Here is a 9778-nt window from a genome sequence, read left to right as displayed (position 1 = left end):
CGGGTTGGAAAATGGATTGGCAGAGTGCAATACTGATGGAGGACACAATTTACTTGCCTTTCTGACAGGCTAGCAAAACTGTCTGGCAGAGTGGAGTTTTACCTCTGTCAGGAGGAGCAGTGACAGGCTATCGTGAGAAAGTGAAGGGGGTGTATAGGCTTCAGGGCCAGCTCTTAGAGGATAATAAGTGTCTAAAGTTGGTTCTCTAAGCACCTAGTGCCTCACCAGGAGAAAGTGTTACTTAACACAGACAACACCTGGTCTGCCAGCAGGTTTGCTGAAGTATAATAGGCAGATAAATTGCTGTGTATTTCCCTCTCCTCTCACTGCCACCTTACTTTCTGTGCAGCAGATGCCAACCCTCTGTCACAAATGTGTATTTAAGCCTTTTTGTGATCTGCGTCCTAAGGAGGAAGCTCATGTTCTGTTGAGTGTGCCAGACAGGGCCTGAGCTCTCAGTACCCAGCTATTCAGGCTGAGAAGTGGTAAAGCAAGAAATGAAGAGGGCTTGAGAAAAAGAGTAGGAGGAAAAGCTATTTAAGGGGCAAGAAGGCAACTTGGAAGAAAGGTGAGACTTGGGAGTATGGAGTTGTATGTATGTACGTAGGTGGGATGGGGGTGGGAATGCAAGCTGCTGGATTTTCCCCTTTTACCTATTTGTGTACCCAAAACACTTGGTAAATAAAAGTGTTAAGCAAAGGAAAAAGAGTGTAAGAAGGGAGAATAAATGCAAGATGAGTTAGGAATTTCCTCCTTCTTCATCTAGATATTTATATTTTATTCACTGTGTTGTAATAGTGGTAATATTGACCTTTGAAGGTCCCTTCCAACTCCAACCATTCTATGATTCTACGATTCTATGATATAGTGGTGTCGTAGTTCAGCCCTGATCAGGACCAGACTATGCAGTCTCTCTCTCACTCCCCCCACCTCTCCCTCTTCCCGGGCTTAACATTATCTATACTACCTCCCCACCCGAGTGGCATGGTGGAGGGAAGGGGAATGGGGGTCTCAGTCAGTTCATCACGCGTTGTTTTACGCCGCTGTATCATTGTCGGGGGAAGAACTCCTCGCATTCCTCCTCTGCTCCAGCGTGGGGTCCCTCCCACCGGCCACAGTCCTTCGTGAAACTGCTCCAGTGTGGGTCATGTCTTCCACGAGGTGCAGTCCCTCTAGAACAGCTGTCCCAGTGGGCCCTCCATGGGCCACAGCCTCCTTCAGGCATCCACCTGCTCCGGCGTGGGGTTCTCCACGGGCTGCAGGTGGATCTCTGCCCCTCTGTGGACCTCCATGGGCTGCAGGGGAACAACCTGCTCCACCATGGTCTTCACCATGAGCTGCAGAGGAATCTTGGCCAGGAGCCATATTACTCCTCCCCCTCCTTCTTCACTGACCTTGGCGTCTGCACCATTCCTTACAACAGGCTGGCAGACGCCTCTCAGGATCCTTTTTACATCTTATTCACTTCTCATCTCCTCTCCATTTCTTGCAGCCAGGCTGGGCCGAGTTGGGCCCAGTCGGCTGCCCGGCAGGAGGCCAGAGGGTGAGGCCTGCAAGCCCCATGAGGCCCGCACCTCCCCCTCTCTGCTCAGCTGCTTCACATCTCTCTTCTTTTCCTGTTTTCCCCTACTTAAATACGTTATCGCAGAGGCGTTATCATGGGACATTCTGCTACCAACTGGCTCGGGTTTGGCCAGCAGCAGGTCCGTCCTAGGCCCGGCCGAGTCCACTAAACAAAGGGGAGCAACTTCTAGCAGTTTCCTACAGAAGCTACCACCTTAGGCCCCCCCTCACTAAGAAAACCATGACAAGTGGGAAAAGAGTTTGTGGGCTTGGTTTTTTTTTTTTGCTGTCTTTGGATGACCTTGTTTGCTGTTGTCTTTTCACAACTTGTGGAAGTTATGAGAGAATGTATCCAACTGCAATAAGACAGGTTACCAAAGCAGATGGAAGATTGTATTTGAAACCAACCATCTAAGTAGGGAAAGAGAGGACTGTAGACTGCTCTAAAAAGTGGAAAATTGAGACTGAGTGCGGAATCCTCCAAGCTTCCTGAGAAGCAGAGGTTTCTGGGATCAGAAATCCCTTTCCCACTGCTTTGGTTTGGGAAAAGCAAAAGTCTGTGGTCATCATGGTGACAGGGAGCTGATTACCTAGTTAAGTAAGAATAATTGGTTGTTAGTCCTGTTATGCAAAAATTCTGTGTCGTAGAAAAGGAGTTTAGGGAGGCTGAATCAAGAACAATGGTTGGGAATGCCTAGCAAATGTAGCAAATAAAAGTACTGCCATCTAAGAAAAGTCTAAGTTGGTGGCTGGCCAAAGTTAAGTGCTAAGTTTCAGATTGCTTTTCTGCTTGTAAAACTTACAACTATCGTTAAATTTTGTGAATTCTCACAGTTACTGACAATTTAAAGTGTAGAGAGCATTTCTCCAGACTGTTGTATCAGAAAAAAAAAGGCAGATAAAGCAGATAGTGATTTAAATTACTTACATACTTTTTTACCTAATTAATGTGGTGACGCTTCCACCTCCATGGTGTTTCCTTCTAAGATACTTCCCCCAAGAGGTTGGACAGCAGTCATATCTCTGATCAGTTCACGGAAGTGAGATGTTCCAACAACCTGTCAATACCATTTTTTTAGTACTCTCATACACCTAATTTTCCAAGCTCTCATAAGTCGGGTCATATCAACTGCTAATTTCCACCTGGTCTGATTAAACACTGTGCCAAGTCAGATGTCCACTGCTTGATCAGGAAAATGGACAGTCAGGGATATCAGTGTCAATTATGGGCTTAATTGCAAATTCAGCTGACCACTGTAGCCAAGTAGATGTAGCCTCATCTTAACTGTGTACCCAGAAGATCTTAGCATCTGCTATAAATGGATTTTTCAGAGACAGCATCTTAAACACATATGCTTCTTCTGCAATGTATCTCTTGTCTTTGGCTGGTTTCATGCTTAAAAGTGACAGATAACAGATATCTCAAACATGATCAGGCAATGAAGAGACATATCCTCATGAAGTTCAACAAATACAAATTGCTAAACCTGGAAAGGAAAAGCTGGGTGTGTGCTGGGGGCTGGCAGACTGGAAAACAGCTTTGCATAAAAGGTCCTGGGGGTCCTGGCGGACACCAAGTTGAACATGAGCCAGCAATATGCCCTTGCCACAAGGAAGACTAATGATGTCCTGGGCTGCATTAGACAAAGCACTCCCAGCAGGTTGAGGGAGGTGATCGTTGCTCTCTCCTCAGCACTGGGAGGCCACACCTGGAGTGCTCTGTCCAGTTCCAGTGTCCTTGGCAAAAAAGAGATCCAGCAAGGGGCCACTAAGATGATGAAGGACTGGATCATCTCTCCTATGAGGAAAAGCTGAGAGAGATGAAACTGTTCAGCCTGGAGAAAGGAAGGCCCAGGGGATCTTGATACTCAATATACATACCTAAAGGGAGAGTTGCAAAGACAACAGAGCCAGGCTCTTTTCAGTAGTGCCCAGAGACAGGACTAGAGGCAAGGGGCACAAATTAAAACATGGGAGGTTCACTCTGAACATCAGGGAACACTTTTTCACTGTGAGGTGCCCCACCTCAGGCATAGGTTGCCCAGAGTGGTGGTGGAATCGCCATTCTTGGAGATATTCAAAAGCCATCTGGATACAGTCCTGGGTGACCTGCTGTAGGTGACTCTGCATGAACAGTGGGATTGGACTAGATAGCCTCCACCTCAGCCACTCTGTGATTCTGTGATATCATCCCATAAAGGAGGGCACAGAATACATACAGAATCAGCAAGTACAGGAGTTACACTAATACTAGTCTTTTTCAGACATCTCAGGGACATAGCAATATCCCTGAACACTAAAAAAGTCTTGTGAGTTTATTGTTCCCTCACTGTTGCTATTTCAAGGACTTGCTTGGGATATATTGTTTATTGTTGCACTTTTCCAGTTTTACCTGATCTCTAAGTGCTAGAACTACCTATGAGCTACCTAATCTGTGGTGGTAAATTCATCCACTGATCTTGTCAGTGGACAGGTATTCAACAAAGTGTTTGGGAAAAGGGAATTCTTTGGTTGGATGGTTCTTCAGAACTGGTTTTTATGAGGAATTTACAATAGCTGTGTTTAAATGTGAGGTCATAGGTTCCTCTTAAAATGGGTTTACTCTTGTGTGAATGTGAGCTCCAACACTTCAAATTTTTTCTTGAATGGTAAAAGTTGCTTAATCATTTGAAGCTTTATCTATGAAAACTCTCCTGGAATTGCTTTAGCAGTGAATATTACATATATTGCCTTTTTGTTAGAGGTACGGTGTATTTGGTGCTTTTCAACCACGTTTGCAATATGAGAATATGGAAATTTTGGGGGGAAATCACTGAATACTTTGCACACAACCCCTGGGAACAAACCCTCCATGGACAGAGAGGCAATTGGAGATTATCAGTTTCTGTGCTTACACTGAGGTTTGTAATGTCTCTATTGGATGTAGCAGGAGGACTTCAGTCTAAGCAAGAGACTCAAGACATTGATGTGTCCTCTCCTAACTGTAACTGTTACAATTTTTTATCAATAGAGTTTGCACTTACACAATTAATTTTTGTATTCATATTTCTTTGCCTAATGGTATAGCAACTTTGAATGGTGCAAAAGCATCAGCTGAGTTGAACATCAGGCTATTAGAGTATATTTTGAATAGATGAAAGTTCACAGATTAAATGTATGAGGCAAGGAAAGGCAATACCATGAAGGGCTGGGCTCATTTTACTATCTCATTCTTAAACTTGTTGGTGCTAATGCCCCTCTCTGCTCTGTCCTTTCTTCCTCAGAAGTTGGGAACTCCTCAGGACCTCACTGATGGTGTGCCTCCATGACTTCCATTTCTACCTGTTACAACTGATAGACTAACTAATTAAATTGAATTGCTTTGTTTTGAGACGATTTTTCTACCTGTTTCCAGTAATTACACTCTCCCTGAGGCTGGAAGCTGTAGGCACTACATTGCAGTGCTCAGGTGTATTCAATGAGTTGAGAGTAGTCAAAATACTGAGGATGCTACTCTGCAGCTGATGTCTCTGGAAAGCTCTTGCGGGTACTAAATGCCACTTAGGGATTCTGCCAGTAAGGTAGAGTAGGCTGCAATTCCTGGTGTCAGAAACAGAATAACATTTGTTTTTTAAAAATGTACTTTGTGATAACAGTAATAATAATAAGCAAGTGTCATTGGTGTTGATAAAGAGAACTGGTGAGTGGAAAACTGAGAACTAATGAGGAATGACTGAAGAAGGAAAGAAAGAAAGAAGGAAAGAAGGATGGACTGTCTGTGTATAACCTTCAAATAACCTGTCATTTCAATCCATCTGGTCAGCCAACTGTTGTTTTTGTGCATTGGTTTGCTGTTTAGGAAAACTGTGTTAACTTCTACTTGACACACAAGGCTTTTTTAGGAAACACATGGATATATGATCAGCCTGTAACATGAGTACTGCCTCATATTGAGACATGTTTTCAAGTAGGTACTCTTAACTTACATCCAAACACACTCTTTCAAATGTTGCTCCTAAATGTACATAATATTATTAACTTCACAGTTAGGATGTGCTTAGGCATTTTGCTGAACTAGGCCCTGAATCACCTAATCTGTACTCCTCTTCTTTACTTTCTCTCTATTGAATTTGTCCTAAGAAAGTAGATAGCATCTTGGCAAGGAGTTCTGCTCGATAGAATGTTTCACTGGGGAAGGTCCTGTGGGGTGGTGAGATATTTTAGACTTGCATGACTTTGCTTCTGTGCAAAATAATCTTGACTGTTGGGTTCCACTGCCAAGTAAATCTGACGCTGCTGACTAGCACTGGTGTGCAGTCTACCTTTCTTCATTCTTGGAATAATGGGATTATTTACATATTTATTTCTAATTGAGATTTCCTCAAATGGATTCCTCTTTTAGATTGTTCTGAGACATTAGGACACATCTAAGAATATCAACACAATTCCACAATGTCAGCTAGAAATGAAGAATATGAAAATTCAATGTCATTTACTTTTTCTTTAATCTAGTGGACAGCCCTAGCTTTTGTCATTACTTAGTAGTAGAAGTAAAGACTTAATGATCTCATCTACAGCAAGCTTAAACTAGGAAATTAAATAAGATGAGTCTTTCTTCATAGTATTCTCTACATTTCAGGTCTTCATAGAATCTCAGTTTTAGATTTAATGACCTAGCAAACTGTAATATAACTAAAATCTATCTATGTACTTGATAGAGTATTCAGGATGGTTTACTACTAATATCTTGGCTAAAAATTATTGCAAGATCAAGTGAATGGAAAATATTTTTTTTTGTTGTTGTGATGCATGGCCAGTATCAAATAAATTCCATGTGATTAGAGCCTTAGAACTGTAAGCAATAAAATGCAAATTGACTGAAAAAGTCAGTTTTTCAATACTTGTAGTTGCCCAAAGATGTAGTTCTATATTTCTGATAGTAGTAAAAACCCAGGTAAAAAAAAACCCCACTTTTGTATAAGCATATTAAAGGCTTTTTAGAAAGTAACAATTATAACAACATTGTCATTGCAATGCTATAGGCTTGGGGAAGAGTGGCTGTAAAGCTGCCCGAGTGAAAGGGATCTGGGCGTGCTGGTAGACAGCTGGCTGAAGATGAGCCAGCAGTGTGCCCAGGTGGCCAAGAAGGCCAACAGCATTCTGGCTTGCATCAGAAAAAAAGTGTGGCCAGGAGGAGCAGGGAAGTGATTGTGCCCCTGTACTCGGCACTGGTGAGGCTGCACCTCTAATATTGTGTTCAGTTTTGGGCCCCTCAGTACAAGAAGGATGCTGAGTTGTTGGAGTGCATCCAGAGAAGGGCAATGAAGCTGGTGAAGGTTCTGGAGCACAAGTCTTATGAGGAGCAGCTGAGGGAACTGGGATTGTTTAGTCTGGAGAAGAGGAGGCTGAGGGGAGACCTCATTGCTCTCTACAACTTCCTGAAAGGAGGTTGCAGGGAGGCAGGTGTTGGTCTCTTCTTGCAAGTAACTAGTGACAGGACGAGAGGAAATGGCCTTAAGTTGAGGCAGGGGAGGTTTAGGTTGGATATTAGGAAACACTTCTTTACTGAAAAAGTGATCAGGTACTGGAACAGGCTGCCCAAGGAAGTGGTGGAATCACTATCCCTGGAGGTGTTCAAAGAACATGTAGATGTGGCACTACGGGACATGGTTTAGTAGGCATGGTGGTACTAGATTGATGGTTGGCCTTGATGATCAGTCTTGACGATCTTGGAGATCTCTTCCAACCTTAAGATTCTATGATTCTATGATCATAAACACTGTTCTGCTAATCAGAAAACAGAACACACTTCCAAATTATTTTCCATAATGATCATTATAAGTGTAAATTAATTCAGGACACTCTGCTGAATACAGTAAGTGTGCACAAAGGCAAAAAGTATGCCTTGTCCACTCATGAAAATACCCAGTTTACTAAGGTATATCAGCAGTCTTTTTGAAAGACATGAAATGGAACAGATATCGACAACTAAGCAACTCGCCTATATACACTAAATTTAAACACCTCAAATTATTCTAAGTCTATAGCAGATCCCAGTTCACAGTACTGATCTTCCTGAAACCCATACTTTGACATTCTTACTAATTATATCTGAAGTACAAGCCAAATTAGTAGCTTTATAAGTCTTTGTTCTTCATAGGATTTGGAAAGTATTACAATTAGCTAGGTTAATTTTTCATAGTCAGACATTCAAAAATCAAGAAATACTAAATCTAAGGTTATATGTGATGCTTTATTTCTAACATCTGTCATATTTTTGTGAGAATGTTGTTTGATTATATGCATTTGTTTTAAACTTGTTTTTAAAAACCTTTGATGCTCATGTTGAAGGAAACAATCACTGAAATATGGTAGAAAATTGATAACAGAGTAAGGTACAATATAAGTTTACTGAGGGAAAAAAAAAAAAAAGCTAAAGTAACCTAATATGTTTCTGTTAAGATTACCAATTGCAGAATAAATAAATACTGTAAATGTACTAAAGATCTGACAAATTTTCATAGAATTGTAGAATCATTACAATTGGAAAAAACCTCTGAGATCATCAAGTCCAATTGTCAACCCAAGACCTCTATGCCTACTAAACCATGTCCCAAAGTGCCACACCTAAATGTTTTTTTTTAACATCTCCAGGGATGGTGACTCTATCACTTCTCTGGGCAAGAACCAAAATTCCACCCATGGCACCAGCCTCTGAGCCCCATTTTAATCAGGTGAGTTTTCCTTTTCCTTTTCCTTTCAGTATTCTTCCCTAATGGGACTGAGGAAAACACTACCTGTGCTCCTGACCCTTCAATCAATCGCCCCAGTGCCCTGAAATCCCTTTTGACTGCTTTTGGACTTCTCTCTGCAACTTCATCACCGCCAACCTGCATAACCAATAGTGGGTAATAATCAGGGGGCTGTACCAACCAAGGAGTTTCCTAGTAATGTCTCTAACCTAGGCCCCAGGGAGGCAGCAGACTTCCCTGTGGGATGGGGCTGGTTGGCATATGGGGCCCTCTGTTCCCCTCAGTTGGAATTGTCTATGACAATTACCGTCCTTTTTTTAACAGCGGCAGTCATAATGCATGGGGCTGACTGACTCACCCTAGCCAACCCCCTGGATGGAGCTTCATCTGCATCCTCATTTGCCTGGCTTTCAAGTTCCAGAGCCCCATATCTATTGTGTAAGGGCAACTGGGAAGGTGAAGGAGGCTGGGAGGAGATTCACCGGCTGCCCCGAGCAGGGACTGGTTTCCATTCCCCTCTGTCTCTTAGGTATCCTCCTTCTGCTTGTTGGCAAGAGGATAGGGGATCCTCTGCTTCTTGTGGAGCCTCTATTTGCTGCCTTGGCCTCAGAGATGGTAGAGTTTGGCTCCACCAATCTATCTCCCTCTCACACTCCCTGATACTCCTTAGCCTTTCCACTTCCTTTTTCAGCTCTGCCACCAGGCTGAGCATATCATTCACCTGGTGACACCGAAAATAGCTGAAATAACTTGGCTTAACAAAACACTTGCTGCAATGCCACTTGAAAAAAAACCCAAACAACAACAGTGTTAGTACAAAAGAAAAAAAAAAAAAGAGCCTGCTACTGAGTGGGTTAAGAATTTGAAAAATACTAGGTATGTTGCTAGAGGGAATAGCAACTGTATAGGTTACAAGGGAAATTCTTCAGAGACTGACACACTAAACTTAACCAGTATTTTAATGCATTTGTAAGAAGAAAATAAATGAATATTTGTGAAAATTTCTGACCACCTTTTTAGACTGTTTTAGAACTTAAAACTCTAGAAGGAAATTAGATATCACATAAAAATAATTGAATGTTTTCAAGCATGAGGAAAAAAAAAGGGAGAAATCTTACTGTTATAAAATGCAAGCTCATAAATTTAGTGATTAGGAAAAATTCTGAACATTTCTGTTCAGCCAGAATTACTGGCTGACAGTTGCAGAAGAGCAGAAGAAACCTTTATACTCGATGAAAATGGAGGAACTGTAAGCCTCCAGGGTGATGCAAGAATGAAGAAGATATACTGGGTGCATATTTACATCAGAGACTTCAGAGGAGGAGAAGGACTAGTACCAAAGTAAAGATATGCATAAGAATTAATAAATTGAAACTGTTACAGGTTTTGAGAAGGATCAATTGAGAATTTGAGAAGATACTTTTTTTTTTTAAATTTATGATACTAAAGGATTCTTGTAGGTTAGATTAGCAAAAAGAAACTTG

This window comes from Chlamydotis macqueenii, chromosome Z (assembly GCF_036417535.1).
Source record: "Chlamydotis macqueenii isolate bChlMac1 chromosome Z, bChlMac1.mat, whole genome shotgun sequence".
NCBI classification, from domain to species: Eukaryota; Metazoa; Chordata; class Aves; order Otidiformes; family Otididae; genus Chlamydotis; species Chlamydotis macqueenii.
Note: the sequence above shows the minus strand (reverse complement) of the source record.